General features: G+C 40.8%; 1 long non-coding RNA gene across 1 annotated transcript in view; it reads right to left on the minus strand.

The window, feature by feature from the left end:
* Positions 1-26,512, minus strand: part of LOC141167811 (uncharacterized) — a 135,403-nt gene that overhangs the window by 61,655 nt on the left and 47,236 nt on the right. Inside the window, exon 2 of the long non-coding RNA XR_012251604.1 lies at positions 14,333-14,447. This is a non-coding gene — a long non-coding RNA (uncharacterized lncRNA). The remainder of the gene's footprint in view (positions 1-14,332; positions 14,448-26,512) is intronic.

Below are 26,512 nucleotides of genomic sequence, written 5' to 3' on the forward strand. Positions count from 1 at the left end.
TATATATATATATATATATATATATATATATATATATATATACCTAGAACTCAAACAAACTATGAATTAAAAATAGCTCACATTAAAAACAAAAAAACCAACCTGTACCCATTAAGAGAGAGAGAAGGGACATTATTTTATATATAAAACTTATAAGAAGGATTTAAAACCAACGTTTTCATTCAAACCCAAAGGGCTTACAGTTTTCAGTCTATAGATCCACCTACTTTCAATTTGTGATACCGCTTTGAATAGGTTGCCTCCTCTTGTGCCCAAACAAACCTGATCAATCCCTTTAATTTTCAATTGCCGTGCATCGCTATCATGGAATCTTTTAAAGTGTCTGGGTAACGTTTTCAGGTCCCCATCATTTTCAATTGCTTGGGATTTTTGAATGTCTCTGATGTGTTCCCGTACACGTACCCTCAATTCTCGTGTAGTCATACCCACATACAGTCATGGCCAAAAGTATTGAGAATGAGACAAATAGTAATTTTTCCAAAGTTTACTGCTTTGTTTTTTGTAATGGCAATTTGCATATACTCCTGAATGTCAAAGAGTGATCAGCTTAACAGCAATTACTGTACTTGCAAAGTCAATATTTGCCCAGAAAATGAACTTTAACCCCCAAAACACATTTCAACATCATTGCAGTCCTGCCTTAAAAGGAGCAGCTAACATCGTTTTAGTGATTGATCCAATAACACAGGTGTGGGTGTTGATGAGGACAGGGCTGGCGATCAATCAGTCATGATTAAGTAAGAATGACATCACTGGACACTTTAAAAGGAGGCTGGTTCTTGGTATCATTGTTTCTCTTCAGTTAACCATGGTTATCTCTAAAGAAACACGTGCAGCCATCTCTGCACTGCACAAAAATGGCCTAACAGGGAAGAGTATTGCAGCTACAAAGATTGCACCTCAGTCAACAATCTATCGCATCATCAAGAACTTCAAGGAGAGAGCTTCCATTGTTGTCAAACAGGCTCCAGGGCACCCAAGAAAGACCAGCAAGCGCCAGGACCATATCTTAAAACTGTTTCAGCTGCGGGATCAGACTACCAGCAGTGCCGAGCTTGCTCAGGAATGGCAGCAGGCTGGTGTGAGTGCTTCTGTACGCACTGTGAGGCGGAGACTCTTTGAGCAAGGGCTGGTTTCAAGGAGGGCAGCAAAGAAGCCACTTCTCTCCAGAAAAAACATCAGGGACCGACTGATATTCTGCAAAAGGTACAGGGAGTGGACTGCTGAGGACTGGGGCAAAGTCATTTTCTCTGATGAATCCCCTTTTCGATTGTTTGGGACATCTGGAAAACAGCTTATTCGGAGAAGAAGAGGTGAGCGCTACCACCAGTCTTGTCTCATGCCAACTGTAAAGCATCCTGAAACCATTCATGTGTGGGGTTGCTTCTCAGTCAAGGGAATCGGCTCACTCACAGTCTTGCCTAAAAACACAGCCATGAATAAAGAATGGTACCAGAATGTCCTCCAAGAGCAACTTCTCCCAACCGTCCAAGAGCAGTTTGGCGCCCAACAATGCCTTTTCCAGCATGATGGAGCACCTTGCCATAAAGCAAAGGTGATAACTAAATGGCTCATGGAACAAAACATAGAGATTTTGGGTCCATGGCCTGGAAACTCCCCAGATCTTAATCCCATTGAGAACTTGTGGTCAATCATCAAGAGACGGGTGGACAAAAAAAAACCAACAAATTCTGGCAAAATGCAAGCATTGATTATGCAAGAATGGACTGCTATCAGTCAGGATTTGGTCCAAAAGTTGATTGAGAGCATGCCAGGGAGAATTACAGAGGTCTTGAAGAAGAAGGGGCAACACTGTAAATATTGACTTGTTGCATTAACTCATTCTAACTGTAAATATAACCTATTGGTACTCATAATATGATTGCAATTATATTTCTGTATGTGATATAAACATCAGACAAACACTAATAAAAACCAGAGGCCAGCAGATCATGTGAAAATATAATTTTGGTGTCATTCTCAAAACTTTTGGCCATGACTGTAGAGTTTTGCACAGGGACACTCCGCTACGTATACAACCCTTTTAGAAGCACAGGTTATAAACCTATCGATGGTAAATTCTTTGGTTCCATCCGAATTGGTAAATTTCTTGGTTTTAACCAAATTATCACACGCCTTGCAATGGCCACATGGAAAGAAACCCCTAATATAGTTCTTAAATGAATCTGTTTTATTGTCATTCCCCCGGGAGTAATGGCTTTTAACAAGTAAATCCTTCAAGTTTTTAGATCTCTTTGCTGTAATCAAGCGGTTTATCTGACATGATGCGTCCCAGGATGGGGTCAGTTTGTATAATGCCCCAATGTTTCTTAATAATACTAGTGAACTTCTTCCAATGGCCATTGTAGGGAGTGATTAGACGTGCCTGACCTCCTAATTCCTTATTTTCTTTTGGCTTATTATCATATAACAGCTGATTCCTAGGAGTGTCCCTTGCTCTGTGATAGCCTCGCCTGATTGTCCGATGGCTATACCCCCTTTCACGAAATCTATGATACAAGTCCTGTGCCTGCTGTTGAAATCGTTCTTTTGTCGAACAGATTCTTTTAGCCTGGAGATATTGGCTAATTGGTATGCTTTGTATGGTGGAGGGCAAGTGTGAGGAGCTAGCATGCAAGATAGAATTAGTCGCAGTAGGTTTGCGAAAAATATCCGTGGTGATCAATCCATCGGAAGTGACCATCAGGTCAATGTCCAAAAAGTTAACATGCAAACCACTAGTATAAGTTAACTTGATATTAACATCGTTGGTGTTCAAATTACACATGAATTGTGCCAGCTCTTCATTCGTGCCCTCCCACACAAACAGGACATCATCTATGTACCTCATCCAGTTGTGGGCTTTGTCCGAGCCCACAACTGGAGTGTACTGTAGTACTTCCCTCTCCCAAGCTCCCATAAAGAGATTTGCATATGAGGGGGCACAGGCCGCCCCCATTGCAGTCCCTTGCCTCTGGATGAAGATTTCTTCATTCAACGTGAAACAATTATGCTTAAGGACAAACTCCAATAGTTCCATAATAACTTCACTAAGAGATGCATCCAAGTTGCTGTTGGCTAGGTACCACCTTACTGCACTCAATCCGTCAGCATGTTTAATTGACGTGTAGAGCGCTTCCACGTCAGCCACCACCAAGACCATTCCACTTTCCTATTGGATCTGGTCCAGTCTTTTTAGTGCTGTGGTGGTGTCCTGAATGTAAGATGGTAGGCTAGACACAATCGGTTTCAAAAACCAATCAATCATTAAGCATATTGTTTCACAGAGGCCACCCATCCCGGATACAATAGGACGTCCGTGAGGGTCCGTTAAATTTTTATGGAGCTTGGGGATTAGGTATAAGGTAGCTAGTTTTGGCTTTAATTCTGCGATTTTGTCCATAAAGCTTTTGGGTATAATACTATTCTCAAATGCCCTATATAATATCTCCATTAATTCTTGATGGAACTTAGAGAGTGGATTGTAGGGTAATCGGGCATAACAATCTTTGCCTGCAAGTACTTTATATGCCTGTTTTTCGTAAAGTTTGCATGGCTCGGACAAAGCCCACAACTGGATGAGGTACATAGATGATGTCCTGTTTGTGTGGGAGGGCACGGATGAAGAGCTGGCACAATTCATGTGTAATTTGAACACCAACGATGTTAATATCAAGTTAACTTATACTAGTGGTCTGCATGTTAACTTTTTGGACATTGACCTGATGGTCACTTCCGATGGATTGATCACCACGGATATTTTTTGCAAACCTACTGCGACTAATTCTATCTTGCATGCTAGCTCCTCACACTTGCCCTCTACCATACAAAGCATACCAATCCTGTTGCCCCTTTTTCTAGATACAATCAAATCTTGTTTTTAGGAACATATGGGAAACAAAAGTCGGTGCCCAACATATATATATATATATATATATATATATATATATACAGTACAGACCAAAAGTTTGGACACACCTTCTCATTTAAAGGTTTTTATGTATTTTCATGACTATGAAAATTGTACATTCACACTGAAGACATCAAAACTATGAACTACCACATGTGGAATTATATACTTAACAAAAAAGTGTGAAACAACTGAAAATATGTCTTAAATTCTAGGTTCTTCAAAGTAGCCACCTTTTGCTTTAATGACTGCTTTGCACACTCTTGGCATTCTCTTGATGAGCTTCAAGAGGTAGTCACTGGAAATGGTTTTCACTTCACAGGTGTGCCCTGTCAGGTTTCATAAGTGGGATTTCTTGCCTTATCAATGGAGTTGGGACCATCAGTTGTGTTGTGCAGAAGTCTAGTGGATACACAGCTGATAGTCCTACTGAATAGACTGTTAGAATTTGTATTATGGCAAGAAAAAAGCAGCTAAGTAAAGAAAAACGAGTGGCCATCATTACTTTAAGAAATGAAGGTCAGTCAGTGTGAAAAATTGGGCAAACTTTGAAAGTGTCCCCAAGTGCAGTTGCAAAAACCATCAAGCGCTACAAAGAAACTGGCTCACATGAGGACCGCCCAAGGAAAGGAAGACCAAGAATCACCTCTGCTTCTGAGGATAAGTTTATCCGAGTCACCAGCCTCAGAAATCACAGGTTAACAGCAGCTCAGATTAGAGACCAGGTCAATGCCACACAGAGTTCTAGCAGCAGACACATCTCTTCAACAACTGTTAAGAGGAGACTTTGTGCAGCAGGCCTTCATGGAAAAAATAGCTACTAGGAAACCACTGCTAAGGACAGGCAACAAGCAGAAGAGACTTGTTTGGGCTGAAGAACACAAGGAATGGACATTAGACCAGTGGAAATCTTTGCTTTGGTCTGATGAGTCCAAATTTGAGATCTTTGGTTCCAACCACCGTGTCTTTGTGCGACGCAGAAAAGGTGAACGGATGGACTCTACATGCCTGGTTCCCACCGTGAAGCATGGAGGAGGAGGTGTGGTGGTGTGGCGGTGCTTTGCTGGTGACACTGTTGGGGATTTATTTAAAATTTAAGGCATACTGAACCTGCATGGCTACCACAGCATCTTGCAGCGGCATGCTATTCCATCCGGTTTGCGTTTAGTTGGACCATCATTTATTTTTCAACAGGACGATGACCCCAAACACACCTCCAGGCTGTGTAAGGGCTATTTGACCAAGAAGGAGAGTGATGGGGTGCTACGCCAGATGACCTGGCCCCCACAGTCACCAGACCTGAACCCAATCTAGATGGTTTGGGGTGAGCTGGACCGCAGAGTGAAGGCAAAAGGGCCAACAAGCGCTAAGCATCTCTGGGAACTCCTTCAGTATTGTTGGAAGACCATTTCCGGTGACTACCTCTGGAAGTTGATCAAGAGAATGCCAAGAGTGTGCAAAGCAGTCATCAAAGCAAAAGGTGGCTACTTTGAAGAACCTAGAATATAAGACATATTTTCAATTGTTTCACACTTTTTTGTAAAGTATATAATTCCACATGTGTTAATTCATAGTTTTGATGCCTTCAGTGTGAATGTACAATTTTCATAGTCATGAAAATACAGAAAAATCTTTAAATGAGAAGGTGTGTCCAAACTTTTGGTCTGTACTGTATACACTTAATTTGCTCCTATATGGACCCACTAACCCAGTCAGTTACCTCATATGTGGCATTCAGAGCACATGACCACCGTTGTCCCATCCGGTCTTCCTCTTTCTGACACTTGGCACACATTGCGTGTATATCGCTGCTTAGCAGCGGTGACACGCTTGCGTTCCACCGTCGATAAGCGGAAGTACCTCATAGGATGTGACGTATGGTGTGGCATGCGCCGTGAGTAATGTTCGCGGAGTGGAAAAATCAGGCTATACAGGTGGACGGTACACGTTAGGATTGGTGGCGGGGTATTATAAAAAGATGGGCATAACCACTTTAGGTACACGCCCCCTGAAGAAGCGAGGGTGAAGCGCGCGTAGGGGCGTGGGGATATACACCAGACAGAGCGCTAGAGTAAGTATACGTTCTTCATGCCCTACTTTGATTATACAATTTTTGAGGATAGGAGATTTCCATCTGGGGCATTAATGTTTTAAACTATGTGCACTAGACACTTTATGGAGGAGTAGGAAGTCACCACTCTAACATACACTTAGCGCTGATAACTGTCTTGGTTGCTTTCCCTATTTGGTAGCATCATAGTGCTGTGTTTTTATATATTTTATAGCAACTAAGGTTGTTTCAATAAAGATATTTAAAATTTAAAACTCTGGTCATGTTGGGTTTTTCTAGACCCTGGTTGAGTTCAGTTAGGCCTAATATATCAAGGTGTTTTTTTCCAGAATTCTGGCATAAAACACCTTAAAATATGGCAACATGTTTGTACAACTCAAAATTTAATTTTGCGAGTTTTGGAGGAGTTGGGGCAGGACAGGGCAAGGCAATGTCCACTTGGCAAATTGATCATTGTTCATGCTACAATTACATCAGAAATGTACACCTTTCCCTGTCTGGGGTAATACTTTTGGCAAAAATGCACGTCAATTGTAAGATATACCAAATTCTTTAAGAGGCACATACATCTTAATGATTTAGAGCATCTTACTCCAGTACTGCCTTCATTAAGGATGTTGAATAAAACTTCAGACTTAAAGTAAACCAGTCAGATAAAGGGTTATTCTGCTAGTAAAGAGGGTTAGAAAAGTGCCGGTTCATTGTACTGAAAGTGCTGCTCCCGGGAAAAAATTAACTTTATTCCTCCTGGCCACCAGCTTTCAGTCATACACGTGTGTCAACGTGACAGCAGCCTCCACTCAGAGCACTGTGAGCATCAGCTGTAAGCACGCCCCAGAATTGACAGCCAGCTCTGAAGTACATCAGATCTATGCAGTCACTTTATGTCACTTTAGAATATTGGATCGTGCAAGGCACACACTGCCACAATTCCCTTGTAGGTGGTCATATGACTGCAAGTCTATGACATGTGGTCATGTGCAGACTACATTTTGCATGTTTTTTTCAATAGCATATTGTCTGCACACAGTCACAATTTGGTAATCTGCAGTCAAATAAAAGGATTGGAGAAATTAGTTTAGAGCCTGGAAAACCGCTTTAAGGAACAAGGTTCGGCAAACTTAGTACTAGTCATTAGTGTTGAGCCACCCCCGTAGTGTTCGGTTCGGTTCGTCGAACACCGGGATGTTCGAGGAACTGTTCGTCGAACTGTTCGTCGAACACCTTAGAACACCGTCGAACACCGTTAAAACCAATGGCAGGCAAACAAAAACACATAGAAACACATAGAAAAGACCTTCAAAGGTGTCCAAAAGCTGACAAACTGCTCAAAAGACGCTCTCTTTAAAAAAGCCGGCCGGCAATTCAGCAGCGGCATACACCGGTACCCGACAATTTAGACAAGAAGGAATAGAGCATCACACATAGATTAGATAGATAGAAACATGTCAGTCACATATATAAGAAGTACAGTGACAGTGTTGGTTACTGTACTTGTCATTTAGTGTAAAGGATTTATTCAAAAAAATATTAGTGTTTTCATGCACCGTCTCTTTAAAAAAGCCGGCCGGCAATTCAGCAGCGGTACCTAACAATTTAGTACAGAAAGAATAGAGCTTCACACATAGATTAGATAGATAGAAACATGTCAGTCACATATATAATAAGTACAGTGACAGTGCTGCTTACTGTACTTGTCATTTAGTGTAAAGGATTTATTTTAAAAAATATTAGTGTTTTCATGCACAGTCTCTTTAAAGAAGCTGGCCGGCAATTCAGCATCGGTACCCGACAATTTAGAACAGAAAGATAGAGCATCACACATAGATTAGATAGATAGAAACATGTCAGTCACATATATAATAAGTACAGTGACAGTGTTGGTTACTGTACATGTTATTTAGCGCTAAAATAAAGGATTTATTAAAAAAAAAATTGGCGTGGGGTTCCCCGTAATTTTAGTCTCTAGCGGAGGTTAAGCAGACGGCTGGGGCAGATGTTTGAAGCCTGGGAAGGGGGTAATACCCATGGAGCTTCCCAGGCTACTAATATCAGCCCCCAGCTGAATACCTAGCCTTTACTAGCTATTAAAATGGGGGACCCCCCCAAAAAATGACGTGGGGTCTCCCCTATTTTAATAGCTAGCAAAGGCTAGGCAGACAGCTGGGGGCTGATATTAATAGCCCAGGAAGGGTGCCATGAATATTGGCCCCCTCCCAGGCTAGAAACACCAGCCGTCAGCCGTCCCAGAAATGGCGCATCAATAGGATGCGCCAATTCTGGCACTTAGCCTCGCTCTTCCCACTGCCCTGTAGCGGTGGCAGTGGGGTAATAGGGTTGTGGTTGATGTCAGCTTATAATGCCAGCTGACATCAAGCCCAGGTTAGTAATGGAGAGGCGTCTATAAGACACCCCCATTACTAACCCCATAGTCAAAGTTAAAAAAAAACACAAACACCCAGAATAAAGTCCTTTAATTGAAATAAACACACAATTCTTTATTGTTCTAAATTAAGCCATACTTACCATCACGCCCATTCCAGCTGAAGCCAACGATCTCCTGCAATGAAAGAGAAATAATAAAGCAACATCATCCTTACCTTTCGATGGTTCCCAGGACATCTCCAGCTCTGCTACATCGAGATGACAGGCTGGATCGCAGCAGAAAGCTGCCATCCAGCCTGTCATCCCGCAGACACTGAGAAGCGCAGGCATGCTTGCGCTCCTCAGTGTCAGGCTGTGACGGCATCCAGATGAGCCGAGGTCATGTCCAATGAACTCAGCTCACCTCATGCACGTCACTGACAGCGTGGGAAAATTCTCCTGCACTCAGCGCTTCAGCGTGAGAATTTTCCCACGCTGTCAGAGACGTGTATGAGGTGATCTCATGTCCAATGAACTCAGCTCACCTCATGTACGTCACTGACAGCGTGGGAAAATTCTCCTGCACTCAGCGCTTCAGCGTGAGAATTTTCCCACCCTGTCAGTGACGTGCATGAGGTGAGTTCATGTCCAATGAACTCAGCTCACCTCATGCACGTCACTGACAGCGTGGGAGAATTCTCACGCTGAAGCGCTGAGTGCAGGAGAATTTTCCCACGCTGTCAGTGACGTGCCTGAGGTGAGCCGAGTTCATTGGACATGAACTCGGCTCATCTTTATGCCGTCACAGCCTGACACTGAGGAGCACAAGTATGCCTGCGCTTCTCAGTGTCTGCGGCATGGCAAGCTGGATGGCAGCGTTCTGCTGCGATCCAGCCTGTTATGTGAATGTAGCAGAGCTGAAGCCGTCGTGGGAACCATGGAAAGGTAAGGATGATGTTGCTTTATTATTTTATTTTTATTGCAGAAGACATTGGCTTCAGCTGGAATGGGCGTGATGGTAAGTATGGTTTAAGTTAGAACAATAAAGAATTGTGTCTTTATTTCAATTAAATGACTTTATTCTGGGTGTTTGTGTTTTTTTTTAACTTTGACTATGGGGTTAGTAATGGCGGTGTCTTATAGAGGCCTCTCCATTACTAACCTGGGCTTGATGTCAGCTGGTATTATAAGCTGACATCAACCCCAGCCCTATTACCCCACTGCCACCGCTACAGGGCAGTGGGAAGAGTGAGGCTAAGTGCCAGAATTGGCGCATCCTATGGATGCACCATTTCTGGGGCGGCTGACGGTTGGTGTTTCTAGCCTGGGAGGGGGCCAATATTCATGGCACCCTTCCTGGGCTATTAATATCAGCCCCCAGCTGTCTGCCTAGCCTTTGCTAGCTATTAAAATAGGGGGGACCCCATGTCATTTTTTGGGGGGGTCCCCCATTTTAATAGCTAGTAAAGGCTAGGTATTCAGCTGGGGGCTGATATTAGTAGCCTGGGAAGCTCCGTGGGTATTACCCACTTCCCAGGCTTCAAACATCTGCCCCAGCCGTCTGCTTAACCTCCGCTAGAGCCTAAAATTATGGGGAACCCCACGCCAATTTTTTTTTAAATAAATCCTTTATTTTAACACTAAATTACAAGTACAGTAATCAACACTATCACTGTACTTCATATATATGTGACTGACATGTTTCTATCTATCTAATCTATGTGTGATTCTCTATTCCTTCTATTCTAAATTGTCGGGTACCGCTGCTGAATTGCCGGCCGGCTTTTTTAAAGTGACGGTGCATGAAAACACTATTATTTTTTTTAATAAATCCTTTACACTAAATGACAAGTACAGTAAGCAACACTGTCACTGTACTTCATATATATGCCACTGACCTGTTTCTATCTATCTAATCTATGTGTGATTCTCTATTCTTTCTGTTCTAAATTGTCGGGTACCGGTGTACGCCGCTGCTGAATTGCCGGCTTTTCATGGTTCACTGTGAGCACTGTTCCCATCGATTTGGGCAATCACTGTAATGCCACAACCACCATGGCTGTGGCATTACAGTGAGTGGCAGACAATCCCTGTATGATTGGTGCTCTAAATAGCGCCAGACATGCAGGACACGCTTTTGGTGCATGAACAGTTATCGAACATAACCTCGAACAGCCAAATTTTTTGCAAATCGTTCGGGTTCGTCGAACAACTCGAACACCACCCAAAACAGCTCGAATTTGAGATTGGCGAACAGTTCTAGTCGAACACCGCTCATCTCTACTAGTCATATAAATAAAACTTTCCCCATTCACTTTAAAAGGGTTATATAAGTGCTAAAAATTATCTTCAAAAGGGCTTGGAACAGTTAAAAATAATAGCAAAGTAGCAAAAATAGAAGAAATCCGGGAAGGGAAAAATACTTTTTCACTGCTTTATATTTTTCATTTGATTTAAAAAAATGTGTGCTGTGACAATGAAAATGACATAATAATTATTAATTTGGGAAATTAAAGAAAACTGATTATTGACTTCAAGCAAAGTCCAATATGTAAATAACCATTCTTTGATTTGAAGTGAATTTTGTATGAGATCTAATATATTTTCTTTATCCAGTGATCAAGATCTACTTTTTAAATGATCCAAAAAAGGAGGCATGTCACTGTCCACAATGGTGCTCTTATGTCTGCTTGTTTGGCTTCCTAACAGAGCTGCAGGCATTCAGTGTGCTGCCACTGCATGTTCTGTATCGTATAGGTCCATACATTTCAATGAGTACGTAGAACATTTTGAAATTTTACAGTCCAAAAATTAATGCAACGTGCTGAATAAATTAAAGTCGTCCATTGGTAGTGAATAGTGATGATCTTTCTTTACAAAAACGTTCACTACTAGTGATGAGCGAGCGTGTTCTGATAACCCTTTCTGCGAGCATGCTCGGGTGCTTGCCGAGTATTTGCGGCGTGCTCGTATGTCGTGTTTGTGTCACTCCATGTGCATGCTTTGCGACTGTTTGGCAGCTTTAATACATGTGAGGAATGCCTGTTTGTTAGCCATTCCTCACATGTATTAAAGTTGTCAAACAGTCGCAAATCATGCACACGGAGTGACACAAACATAACATTTGAGCACGTCGCAAATACTCTGCGAGCACTCGAGCAGGCTTCAAAAGAGACTTATTATTACTATATACAGTGACGCTGTGGCATCGCTGTATATAGCATAAACGATCAGATGATTGCAGCTTCAAGTCCCCTAAGGGGACTAACAAAAACAGTGAAAAGTAAAAAAAAAATGTAAAAAAAAATAAATGAAAGTTCAAATCACCCCTTTTACTTCGTTAAAAATATTAAAGATATTACAAATTTAAAAAAAATACATGTATGTGGTATCGCCGCGTTCAGAAAAGGCCGATCTATCAAAATATAAAAATAATTAACCTGATCGGTAAACACTGTAAACAAAAAAAATCAAGAACGCCAAAATTAGAGTGTTTTGGTGGCAGCAATTCCACAAAAAATGCTATATCAAGTGATCCAAACGTTACATCTATCCCAAAATGGAATCAATAAAAATATATCATCCTGCAAAAAAATAAGCCATCATACCGCTCCATCGACCAAAAAATTAAAATGACACAACCCCTGATTTTTTTTTTCTTGCAAACTTCTGATTTTTCTTTTACCACTAAAATAATAAAAAAACTGGACATGTTTGGTATCGCCGTAATTATACTGATGAGCAGAATCATACTGACAAGTCATTTTTACCACAACATTTACACAGTCAAAACAATTCCTAAAAAACAATGAAAACATTGCATTTTTTTTTCACAATGTCTTCTCAGGAATTTTTTTCCTGTTTTCCAGTATACTATGTGGTAAAATGAATGTTGTCATTCAAAAGTACAACTCGTCCTGCAACAAGCCCTCACATGTCTATGTGGACCAAAAAAAGTCATGACTCTGAGAGGGAGGAGAGGAAAAAATTTTTAGTCCCAAAGGGGTTAAAAGTAAGTTTTTGACCTAAAGCTGGAAGCATAACCAGGAGAAAGGAATTAATAATATAATGTATAATTCGTTCTTTATTTCTGCAATTGCTTGTGAACATACTTCTTCCACTATTTAAAAAAACTGTACCAAATACTGTCACAAAAACTGTGATGTTTTCTGAAAACACAGTTTGTGAAACCACTCAGGATATGTGCAAACGGTATTTTTTAGATGGTGGTGTATCCACATTGTTTTTAAAACAGAAGACATTTCAGGAAAACACAAGTTATGATTTTCCTGAAGTGTCTCTTCTTTGTCATCTTTTTGTAGTTTTTGTGGCGACTTTACCACCATCTTTCATTTTTTTTGGTCTGCTCAGTTCTTTTAGACGCCTCACGGGTTTCGAAGCCTAAAGTTGTTAAAATAAGTTGCAAAACACTAAGCATATGCACAGCAATGTTGTTTGAAATATGTGTGTATACGTTCATAACTTATTATGCTTATAAATTTCAGGTGAAATCTGCCTGAAAAATAAATAGCATGTATATGTAGGATATTTTCACTCTGCATTTTTTTATCAAAAATAAATCAGTTTTTCAAGCGGAAATGGTTGAGGAATTGCTTAGTTTTATTTAATGTTTTCTCTGCGTTTTGTAAGCCTCAATATTTTTTTTGTATTGTTTTTTCCTGAAACACTTTGTCAATGTTTTTTCTTTTTCTTTGCCAGAATTTTTGGTTAACATATTTCCAGTATTTTTATTGGCATTTTTCAGTCATTTTTAAATCCAATAAGCAATGAGGATGCCCAGGCATCTTCCCATTTACTTCTATTATATAGTATGCAAAGCCTTCCTAGTGGAAAACAGCTGAAAAAGGAGCTCACTTCATTTAAATGACTGACTTTGCAAGTCTGAAGACTTTAAAAGACGCTCAAAAGTCTGAACATCTGAACAGCAAGTCCTTTTTTCATTGAAACAAATGGGACAATTCTTTTGAGCACTTTTTCAGGTCAAACCACTCAAAAATGGGGAAAAATTAAGTGTGAACAAACCCTTAGACTGTGTCCACAATGAGTTTTCAACACTGCATTTTCGCTGTTTCAAAAGCGCAGAGTCTTACGAGCTGGAGCTCAGCAAAGTAGATGGGATTTCTAGAAATCTCATGCCCACTGTGCTTTTTTTTAACTCAACATAAACTGACCTGTGGTGTGTGTTTTTATTTAAAATTTGACACACTAGCAAGAGACAAAAAACGCAGAAAAGCGATAAAACCGTATGTAAAAGAAAGCACTAAAAAAATGCAAAGTAACAAATTTACATAAAAAGTGCAGAAATAGTGCAGAAATGGTAGAAAAGGACTAACGGGATCACACACAAATGTGCTACAAAAATGTTAGAAACCACCCTTACACAAAACACCCTAAGGACATCAATGATTTTTCTCATGCACACAAATGGTCTGAGTGCCATCAGTGTTTTTTGTCAGACTTTCATCAGTTTTTTCTCATGTTTCTTATATCAAGCAGATTATGAAAAACAAGCAGCAAACGGATGGCATTCGAGTGCTGGCCGATTTTTCATAGATTCATAAACGTGCATTGGCGAGTTTGATCCTAGATCAAGATATGAAAACCACGGATAGAATACATACATGAAAAACTGACATCTAAATGAGCCTTAAAAGTGTTCTAAGGATAAAATTCTATATATATATGTGGGACAGGCAAAGAAAAAACGCCAAGTCCTAAAAAAGGGTAGTTGTTGAAATTTATGACAAATTTATTTAAAGGAGACAACATTTCTAAATTCTGTGCATGTTAAAAATATTTTTATGCCAAATATAAGCAGAGATAGATTCGCTCAAATTTTTTGCCTTATTAAATTTGGCGAGAGGGGAGAAAAGTCTTAAAAAAATTGTGTAATTCCACAGTTTCAAACAAACCTCTTAAATACACCATCGTAACTCTGTGTTTACCTTCAATAGTTACTGGACACCTCTTCCCGTAGTTGTATTCTCTGCAGTCAAGCGTCCGCAGTTCATCTTCCCATGGACACATGAACAGCCCTATAGATTTTCATGGGTACGTATTCTACCAATAAAAAATATGGATATAGCTCGTACATGAAAAAAAAACAGACAACTAACAGAAAACTATAATTGTGTTTGGATATTTTTCTGCAATGAAGTCTCTATTTCTGTAGTACAATGCTAGTATAAATGTTCTAAAATGAATCAACATTTATGAGGCATAGCGCGACTTGGACGCCACAAAAAAAATCAATACTTTTCTAAGCAAAGTAAGCATTCTGGAAATTATGCTCAAACATGAACAATATGCTAATTTTTAATTTATCAATTAAAACCTCATTAAATTGACCATTTAACTATTTAGTTACAGGATACTTTCCTGCTGTAACCATTTCATAGATTGGTGCTAATAGTTGATTTACAGAAAATGACTGATTTCGAGTAATGTGACCTCTGTGAAACTTCTCTATGTGGTTACCCATGCTAAGTATCAATGCTCATAACATTTTTGACAAATGGCTTTAACATTGTATGCACTATTGCAATCACAGATGAATTCAGAAGTGTCTTCTTTGACAAATGGCATGTCTACAGGAAATGTAAATTAAATGAAGGATATACTCAAAATTTATCAATGATGTACAAAATATAAATTTCCTAAATGTCCACAAACCAAGCAATACATTTTTAAAGAATTTGATTTAAAAGTTCCAAAAAATCTAAGATGTGGTTGTACACAGTATCTTTTATGATTTGACAATTTGCTTTCCAGAATATTTCCTCACTTGCCCGCTATAGGCAATGTTTCTCTGTAAAGATACTTCACAAGAATCTACCTAAAACAAATAAGCCAAATTGAATCTCTCCATTCTCATGTTTCTTTATGATATTTAGATTATATAGCAAAGGACCCCATATCGATAAGACGAAAGTTGGCCAAACCTACTGATTTCAACGTGACCGGCTGACCATCTTATGTACTTGGCAGCCTCCTGACCATGAGAATTTCAACTCCATTTGTTTTCAGAGGAGATCATTTGCTGCCAGTGAAGTCTGGTAGTGTCTTTCTCCTCTCTCCCTGTTGAAAATACATGAGCACTTGGCTGAGCGTGAATGTGTATGGGGACTCAAGAGAGATAGCTGTCTGCAAAACGAACATTAGGCTGAAAGTTATCTCATGCATATGGCCAACTTAAGGGCTGTTTTGAACCCAGAAAACAGTGATCACAGGAACCATTTTTTACAAACAAATGATATGGAAACAGATAAAGTGCCTAAAGGTCTATAACAAAGATCCACAATGAGTCAGGGCCCAACTTTGCTATTTTTAAATTTAAATATTTTAAAGGACAAAGTTAGAGATGAAGCATGGATCTTTTGAAGTTTTAATTGGCCCCCTTTGCCAAATTTTCCTTAAAAATTGGATTTGAGGCGAATAAATTTGAATGAATCTCAATGCTGGAAATCTTGTAATTACTTGAAAAATAAATAAGGGTGAGAGGAGAGCGAACCCTGCTGACTATAAGAGCTAACACACTACAGGAGAGAGAGAGAAGACTCCACTGACCATAAGGGCTTACACACTACAGAAAAGAAAAAAAGAGAGGACTCTGCTGACCATAAGAGCTTACACTCTATAGGAAAGAGAGACTTACCTAGCGATGGAAAAAGACTCTGCCATACAAACTGTGCTTCACTGGGAAAAGCTGATCTGGGATTGTCCAGGTACTAACCTTCTTATACAAGGAATGATATCATCGTTAAGATGTCATAGTTGCAAGGTATTAAGGGGAAGACCATACAGCAATGCAAAATGTCATTATCTCACTCTCTGATGCTCCAACAGTGAAATGTATGTTTGTTTTTAAAAAAAATTCAAATTGCCAATTGAATTTCAAACTGTTCAGATTTACGTAAAACCAAAAATTTCGGAAAGTTGACCAACATTACTCTTGTAATTAAAGCATTTTTTTTATTTGCATTACAAACAGACTCTCTCTATTCTGATTGAGAGGGTTTCCCAAGCAGGAATCCTTTGTAGAATGTCCATTTGCCCTAAGAAGGCAAAAGAACAGGGGGGTCTCACTGTCTTCATGAAACAATCCATTCACTTTTTTAAAAATGCTTTCTGTCAGTCATTATTTTTTTATTTCATTCTATCTACATAGCTATTTTAAATCCTATTTTTGAAGGACAAGTTTTACTTTTTTAGGCACCATTCTGTACTTAAATTAGCACTTTGTAATGTGATCTTTGCATGGTGTAATACATGAAAATAATAATTATATAATTATTGTTTTGGGGTCCAGAGTTTAAGTTTCTGGGGCAGCAAATATGGGCAGGGACAAAACTTGAGTTTCACACCCCACTGGATGAATGTTTTCAGATATGGCAATGCACTACCGCATCACGGGACAGGTGGGTAAGCCTCCGTAACTAAAAGCAATGTCTGCATCCACCAACAAGTTGTGGTAATCTGTTTCCTACATTACTTTCACATTCCGCACAAAAGATATAACACCACCCCCAACAGCAACCAGACACGGGGTTGATTCCACACACATCCCTCATTCTTTTTTATCACGAAGGGTAAATCATTGACAAGCAGTTTTACAGCATGAAAGCATAGGCAAACAAAGCCAGCCTTACAGGGGACAACTTTCTGTTGTGCATCCTAAGGATGTGCATTCATGTCCTGAATTTAATTGTACATTTCCTTAAGAAATATACACTCTTGAGTAAGGCAGTGGCTATTGCCAGGAAAGTGTCTTTTCATTTTAACCATTCTTACATGAAGCACAATCTCTTGGCTTTGCAAAAACAAAATGGTCTGTCAGAAAGCTGCCTGATTTGCGACATCACAGCCCACTTAATTTCGATGCTGTATATTTTGGAGCATCAGTATGAGCAGTGTAAAGCGGTAACACACTATATTATGTAGCATTCAAACTGCAGTGGGGGTTGCTTTGAGATCTGCCATTAGCAGCTAATAAGGGATATGGGTTGCCTACTGAAGCCTTTCAAAGACGCGACAAAAATTGTCAATAAAGACAACTTTGGCATCAACTATACCATCCCCCTCATATTTAGCCTATCAAAAACACCTACCACAATGCAAAATGGAATGGAGGATGAACATGTACATGTTAATTACCACCTTGTGGTTCTTGGGGACCCTTGGGGTCAATGTTACATGCAGCAAGAAGTGGAGAATGGGGAGGAGGAGAATGAGGATAAGAAGGATGAGGAGGAGTAGCAGCTGGTGGATAGCAAGGGAGACTTTGAGTTGTGGTAGCCAGGGGATGAAGCTAACATGACACGTGTTATGATCAAAGTCTCAACAGGGTGTAAGAAGTGAACCAACGGTGTCCTTGGTCATTCTGGCGAGCATGGAAAGTTTTCTTGAATGCTTTTATGATGACAGGCATATTGTTACCATATTGCTAATTGTTACCATCAAGCAAAAGCATGACTATTGAATAGACATGCTTTTAGACTTTAGGTATAAAACCAAAATGGGGGATTTTTTCTGGCTTCTAAAAGAGTTAAAATTGGCATATTAGCAGGATAGGCTGTGTTCTCTGCTCAACAAAGTTTCGAGTGGATGCTTTCCAACTGCATGACTGACCAGGAAACCCTTCTCTGATCCCCAGAGAAGCAATGCTGTGCCAGCTCTAAGGCAACAAATAGCCGAGGCAGCAGCAACAACTACAAATATATTTGACAGGATTAATATTTTATCTTCCTCCGTGCCAACCTGAAGCATTTTTTAGCAAATGCACCAGCTGTACAGCCAGGTTCAGTCATAATTTGGCTATTGCAATATTGTTGAAATGCAGCAAAGCCATGAGAACTGCAAAAAATGTGTTTGCAAAAAGATAAAGCTCAGCTCTACTGTTCTGTGTTAGTTACATGTGTCACACTAGTAACTCTATCTTTTATTTAAAACAAGCTCTGGGACAGATTCTCAAGGAGAATGCATAGGTACCTTAACCTTGCATCAGGCGCAATAGGCCTCACAGGCACTGCTCACACATTATTGTTTCCACCTCCTCTCCAATGCTGCTTTCCGCAGTAGTAAAAATGAGTGGGGGGGTTTCAAGCAGCACATAAAGGTAGGATTTAGGTGCTGCTTGAAACCCCCACTCATTTTTACTACCGTCCTTGCGGAAAGCAGATGTGACGTTCGTGGCCTCTCAGGCTCATTACGCCTGAAGGTTCTCACATTTGAAGGTTCGTATTTTCTTTTTTTTCACCACAACTGTTTATATTGCTCGTTTTATGAATGAATAATGTAAAGTTTGTGGATATTTCATAGAAATAAGTAGGATTTTTTTTACAAATAAGAGCTTTTTCTTATAAATGGCCTCTCAAGCAATTTTTTTTTTTTGCCCGAACATGTTATAATAATCTCTGATATGATATAACAATAAGATCTGCCAACCTTGCTTTTCTCTCTGCCAATGTGTTTCTTCTGCTGAACTTTTCACGTCTGAATATGAGTGACTATAACTTCAGTAGTATCTAAGTGCCATACAATTAAGATTTTTTCATAATTTTAATGTTTAGTAATAGTTATATCCTGAAAACTGGAGGCGGTAGTTGTAAAATTTGGGTACTTTTTGTTTTACTATGTTTATGCTTATTAAATGTTTTTTTGCATCTGATTTTGTGTACTCTCTTTTAATATGTCCCTATGTCAATCACTGATTACTTTTTAGAAATTGAGATAATTAGATATTATAGACGGTTTTCTAACCTGTGCTGTCAGGCACACTGCAGCTGAACTCGGGAGTGCTAGAGATGCGCCTGACCCAAAGGTAAATAACTATCTACTTCCTCATTACTTATAAAAGCTCAACAAGTTTCATTATTAGTTATTTTATATAATTATTACTTAAAGCGAACCTGTCAGTAGGATTGTGCTCAGTAAACCACATACACTGTCAGGTAGGTGCCGTTACACTGAGTAATATAATACCTTGCTTGATGAAATCCATCCTGTGGTTATTTTTAATCTTTATTTTCATTTTTAAATTAATGATATTCTCGTGCTTCGGGGCGGCCTTTGGGGTGGGCTTTATCTGGTGCTCTGCTTAAATATTCCATTGTATGGCTGCTGACAGGTCATTGTGCCATCAGTGACCTGCCTCCTATTTTAAATACTGCATGTTTAATTGTGGTACAAATCAATAAATTTACATGTAGCAAAATGGCCCCGCCACTCGCGCATGCGCAGTAGCATCTCTCAATTGCTGAGAGATGCTACTGCGCAAGCGCGACCGGCGGCGCCATATTGCTGCAGGCAAATTTCTATTCCTTCAGCAAAATGGTGCCGCTAGCGGCGCTTGTACAGTAGCATCTATTGGCAAGTGATGCTACTGCGCCCGCACGGGCGCCATTTTGCTAGAGGAAGAAAAATTTGGCTTCAGCAATGTGGCGCTGCCGGACACACTTGCGCAGTAGCATCTCTCGGCAAAGGAGAGATGCTACTGCGCAAGCGCAAAGAGCGGCACCATATTGCTACAGGCAAATTTCTTTTTCGTCCAACAAAATGGCGCCGCTATTCATATGTCTCTGAATTTATATGTATGAATATGACAAAAAAAGCCATGTTGCCTCAAATGCCACAATATGGTGTAATAATGCAACACACAGAATGCCTATGGCTCTCTATGTCCTTACTATATGGCCATTTGCAAACTGTGAGTAGTTCGCTACCATTGACTATTTGTACCAAATTGAATCTCTGCCTAAGACAATGAGCACATGAGGTGCCTCTTGTGAAAACTAGTGAGGCTGGAGATGAGTGGCTTAAAATCTGCGCTGCCAGAAGTCCAGCGGTGACTAGGAGTCAAGAAATATAGAAATGTGATTTATTGGTGGACACGTTTCGAAGTGACACATTTCTTCAACAGGACAAACCACAGTGACTTCACAACCCACTCAGGTGAGCAAAACTGCCTTTTGTCTCCTGTTTCTTCCTGGGTAAGACCCTATTGCGCTTATTGTCTTTCCAGTTTCTCTTGCTCATCTTAAACTAGTGAAAACTATGCAGACCAGAAAGCTGCAGTAAAGATGCATTGGCAAAGACTGTTTTTCTTACCACTTAGGTAAAAAATATACACTGCTCAAAAAAATTAAGGGAACACTCAAATATCACATCCTAGATCTGAATGAATGAAATATTCTCATTGAATACTTTGTTGTGTACAAAGTTGAATGTGCTGACAACAAAATCACACAAAAATCATCAATGGAAATCAAATTTATTAACCAATGGAGGCCAGCATTTTGAGTCACCCCCAAAATTAAAGTGGAAAAACACACTACAGGCTGATCCAACTTTGATGTAATGTCCTTAAAACAAGTCAAAATGAGGCTCAGTATTGTGTGTGGCCTCCACGTGCCTGTATGACCTCCCTACAATGCCTGGGCATGCTCCTGATGAGGTTGCGGATGGTCTCCTGTGGGATCTCCTCCCAGACCTGGACTAAAGCATCTGCCAACTCCTGGACAGTCTGTGGTGCAACGTGACGTTGGCGGATGGAGCGAGACATGATATCCCAGATGTGCTCAATCGGATTCAGGTCTGGGAAATGGGCGGGCCAGTCCATAGCTTCAATGCCTTCATCTTGCAGGAACTGCTGACACACTCCAGCCACATGAGGTCTGGCATTGTCCTGCATTAGGAGGAACCCAGGGCCAACAACACCAGCATATGGTTTCACAAGGGGTCTGAGGATCTCATCTTGGTACCTAATGGCAGTCAGGCTACCTCTGGCGAGCACATGGAGGGCTGTGCGGCCCTCCAAAGAAATGCCACCTCACACCATTACTGACCCACTGCCAAACCGGTTATGCTGAAGGATGTTGCAGGCAGCAGATCGCTCTCCACGGCGTCTCCAGACTCTATCACGTCTGTCACATGTGCTCAGTGTGAACCTGCTTTCATCTGTGAAGAGCACAGGGCGCCAGTGGCGACTTTGCCAATCCTGGTGTTCTGTAGCAAATGCCAAGCGTCCTGCACAGTATTGGGCTGTGAGAACAACCCCCATCTGTGGACGTCGGGGCCTCATACCACCCTCATGGAGTCGGTTTCTAACCGTTTGTGCAGACACATGCAAATTTGTGGCCTGCTGGAGGTCATTTTGCAGGGCTCTGGCAGTGCTCCTCCTGTTCCTCCTTGCACAGAGGAGGAGGTAACAGTCCTGCTGCTGGGTTGTTGCCCTCCTATGGCTCCCTCCACATCTCCTGTTATCTGCTCCATGCTCTGGACACTGTGCTGACAGACACAGCTACCCTTCTTGCCACAGCTCGGACTGATGTGCCTTCCTGGATGAACTGCACTACCTGAGCAACTTCTGTGGGTTGTACTGTAGACACCACCTCATGCTACTGTACCTCTAGGGGTGAGAGCAATGGCAAAATGAAAAAGTGACCAAAACAACAGCCAAAAAAGATGAGAATAGAGAATTGGTCTGTGGCCACCACCTGTAGAACCACTCCTTTATAGGGGGTATCTTGCTAATTGCCTGTCATTTCTACCAGTTGTCTGTTCCATTTGCACAACAGCAGGAGAAATTAATTCATAATCAGTGTTGCTTCATAACTGGACAGATAGATTTCACAGAAGCGTTATTGACTTGGTGTTACATTGTGTTGTTTAAGTGTTCCATTTATTTTTTTGAGCAGTGTATATTACTGGCCAAATGTTACACTACTGGCGCAAAAAATATAATTCCCATTCATATAATTAATTTAAATAAGTGTATTTATGATTTTTTTTTGCATTTTAATTGCTTCTTTAGTTTTTTCTCACATTTATGTGGATTGTGAAATCTCTAACAAAAATAAAACATTAACCCCTTTACTCCCCAAGGTGGTTTACACGTTAATGACCAGGCCAATTTTTACAATTCTGACCACTGTCACTTTATGAGGTAATAACTCTGGAATACTTCAACGGATCCCACTGATTCTGAGAATGTTTTTTCATGACATATTGTACTTCATGAGAGTGGTAAAATCTCTTCGATATCACTTGCGTTTATTTGTGAAAAAAATGAAAATTTGGCGAAAAGAAAATTTTGCAATTTTTAAAATTTGAATTTTCATGCCCTTAAATCAGAGAGATATGTCACACAAAATAGTTAATATATAACATTTCCCACATGTCTACTTTACATCAGCGCAATTTTGGAACCAAATTTTTTTATTGCTAGGGAGTTATAAGGGTTAAAAGTTGACCAGCGATTTCTCATTTTTACAACAAAATTTACAAAACCATTTTTTTAAGGACCACATCACATTTAAAGTGACTTTGAAGGGCCTTTATGACAGAAAATACCCAAAAGTGACAAGATTCTAAAAACTGCACCCCACATGGTGCTTAAAACCACATTCAAGAAGTTTATTAACCCTTCAGGTGCTTTACAGGAATTTTTGAAATGTGGAAGAAAAAAATGAACATTTAACTTTTTTCACAAAAATGGTATATTAGACCCCATTTTTTTATTTTTGTAAGGGTATCAGAAAAAAATGGACCCCAAACTTTGTTGTGCAATTCCTCCTGTGCACGCTGATACCCGAGATGTGGGGAAAAAACATTGTTTGGGCAAACAGCAGGGTTCGGAAGGGAAAGAGCGCCATTTGACTTTTTGAATGTAAAATTTGCTTAAATAATTAGCGGACGCCATGTTGCATTTGGGGAGCCCCTGATGTGCCTAAACAGTGGAAACCCCTCACAAGTGACTCCATTTTGGAAACTAGACCCCTCAGGGAACTTATCTAGGTGTGTGATGAGCACCTTGAACCCCTAGGTGCTTCACAGAAGTTTATAACATTGAGCCATAAAAATAAATTTTTCACATTTTTCCCACAAAAATGTTTTTCAGCTTCCAATTTTGCAATTTCATAAGAGTAACAGGAGAAATTGCAAAATGCAATTTGTTGTGCAATTCCTCCTGAGTAAGCAGATACGTGACATGTGGGGGAAAACCACTGTTTGGGCGCACGACAGGATTCGGAAGGTAAAAAGCGCAATTTGACTTTTTGAATGTAAAATTTGCTTGAATAATTAGCGGATGCCATTTTGCATTTGGGGAGCCCCTGATGTGCCTAAACAGTGGAAATCCCACACAAGTGACTCCATTTTGGAAACTACACCCCCTCAAGGATTTTATCAAATGGTATAGTGAACATTTTGAACCCAGAAGTACGACACAGAATTTGATAACATTATGTGTAGTGAAGGGTGAGCACTAAAATGCTCGGGTGCTCGATGCTCGGGTCGAGCACATTGGAAGAATTGGGTGCTCGACCCGAGCAATGAGCCCAATGAAACTCGAGCATTTTTCAGGCGGCTCCCCCCGGCGGTCTGCAGAGGGCCTAAAAATTGCCCAAATCGATGGGAACAGTGCTCAAATGACATGGGAACAGAATGGGGAAGACCCTTGGAAGCATTTCTGACTCCCAATGTTGTCAGAGGTATTACGCCACTTTTACGAACTCACAATAAAACATACAAAAACAAAACCAAAATGGATTTTCCTTGGAAATATGTTAAGGAACATCTTTTCCAGGGCAATGACTTGTATATAAAGCAAATTAAATAACCAAAAACAAAAATGCTCCTCCACACCTTAGGCTATGTTCACAAGTAACGTTTTTGATGCGTTTTTGGACTTTTGCATTGCTTTCAACCGTGACAAATGCATTCACCAGGAAATGTCATTTTAACATTTTACAACCTTATCTGGCCATGTGGTGTGTGACAAATCATGAGACACATCGTGTTTCATTTATGAAGGAGGGACTCTGAAAGTCACAAAGCCTATTTTTATAGGGCCATCAGGCGGCCTTTACTATTTTTAAAGGGCCTGCAGTCGGCCCTCACTATTCTTAGAGAGCCATCAGCCGGCTATGTTTTATTGTTCCCATTACTAAAGAGTGGGTCTCCTATACTGTTATTGCGTATGCAGTGAGTGGCAAGGCAGCCCAAAATTTGGATGCACCCCAATACCACTTTGAAAATTTGGATGCACCCCAATACCCCTTTGAAGAGACTTAGAGGAGGGCCTCCTGAAAAGAATGTTCCCATTATTAGGAAGTAAGTCTCCCATTGTGTTTGCCTATGCAGTGAATGCAAGGGCTGCCAAAACTTTAGAGGCACTCCAATGCCCCTTGGAAGAGACGTGGAGGTTAGCGGGCCTCCTGAAAACAATGTTCCAATTATTAGGAAGAGGGTCTCCCATTGTGTTTGCCTATGCAGTGAGACAAAAATTTGGAGGCACTCCAATGCCCCTTGGAAGAGACGTAGAGGAGGGCCTCCTGAAAAAAAATGTTCCCATTATTTGGAAGTGGGTCTCCTATTGTGTTTGCCTATGCAGTGAATGCAAGGGCTGCCAAAAATTGGGAGGCACTCCAATGACCCTTGGAAGAGACTTGGATGATCCCATTAGAAAGGAGCGGGTCTCCTATACTTGTAATGCCCATGCACTAAGTTTATGGGCTGACAAACATTTACCCCTGGGGGGGTATACATGAACATACTGTATACATTTTTTTTTTACGGGCATCATAAACACCCTTTAAAAAAATTATGTGGGTGTTGCATCACGGACCACGGTCACCCTCGTGATATGGTGGTGAAGGATGAGGATGAGGAGAAGGAAGAAGACAAAAGCAAATAGCCAAAATCAGGAAGCGTATACCCATGTGTGGGTGTGAAGAGGTGCATGGGAATACACCTCCCAAAAAAAGACACTGGATTTGAGTTTACATTACGCTGCTATCATTCGGTGGTGTTAAGACGTCTGGCCCAATCCAACCCTTGTTTATTTTTATAAGAGTCAGCCTTTCAGCATTTTCAGTTGACAGGCGGATGCACTTATCAGTTATAATTCCACCAGCGACACTAAAAATCTGCTCTGATAAAATGCTGGCGGCAGGGCAGGCCAGAACCTCCAAGGCATAGAGAGCCAGTCCATTCCAAGTATGCAGCTTGGATACCCAATAATTATAAGGCACAGAGGAATCAAGGAGGACGTTTGTACGGTCAGTATCTTCCCAAACTTTGCACTCCTTGTGAGAGTACCCTGTGCCTCAGAGCTTGTGCAATGGGAGGGGCTGAGAAAATTCTCCCAGAACTTTGACAGTGTTCTCCTGCCTCTGCTGGATTGAAGTTGTGTCTCTCTCACTTGTACTCCTTGGGTGTCCAACAAACTGTGACCTCTACCGCCAGCGTTTTCAGATGGGAATTTTTTTAATAGTTCTGAAACAAGGGCCTTCTGGTACTGCCTCATTTTTGTAGACCTGTCCGCCTCAGAAATAAGAGATATAAAGTTTTCCTTGTAGCGTGGGTCTAGAAGTATCATCTTGTAGAGTGGGTCTAGAAGTGTCACCAACCAGTAATGAATGTCACCCAAAATTTTGAGAATGCGAGGGTCATGGGAAAGGCAGCGTAACATAAACTCAGCCATGTGTGCCAGACTGCTAACAGGCAAGACTTCCGTGTCCTCACCAAGAGGATGACTGACCATGCTCTCCTCCTCCTCTCTGTCCTCTGGCCATCCACGCTGAACAGACGGTATGAAGGTTGTGAAGGTAATACCTTCTATAGCACATGAGACTAGCTCCTGTTCTTCCTCCTCCTCCTCTTCTTCGCTCATTGTCAACCAATCCACGTAGGGATAAGATGAGGCTGGGCTATGTGTAATCACCCTGTATGGTTCCTTGCTCAATCTTATCGTGCTCTGCCTGCAATGCATCCTCTTTGATTGTGAGCAGAGAGCATTTCAGAAGACAGAGAAGCGGGATGATGATGCTAATTATGGCATCATCGCCGCTCACATCGTGGTGGAGTCCTCAAAGTTTTGGAAGATGGTACATATGTCTGACATCCATGTCCACTCCTGAGGTCTTATGTGTGGAGTCTGAACTGAATACCGACAGCCATGTTAATGATGGTAATCAACAACTTCCCTCTTCTGCTCACAAATCCTTCCCAACATCTGCAGTGTAGAGTTCCAATGCGTGGGGACATCACACACCAGTCTGTGAGCCGGAAGCTGCGAACCCTGCTGAAACACGGCAAGGGCGGCGGAAGCTGTAGGTGACTTTCTA

Source organism: Phyllobates terribilis, unplaced genomic scaffold, assembly GCF_046119375.1.
Source record: "Phyllobates terribilis strain yellow unplaced genomic scaffold, ASM4611937v1 Scaffold_1__5_contigs__length_1240528914, whole genome shotgun sequence".
Lineage (NCBI taxonomy): Eukaryota > Metazoa > Chordata > Amphibia > Anura > Dendrobatidae > Phyllobates > Phyllobates terribilis.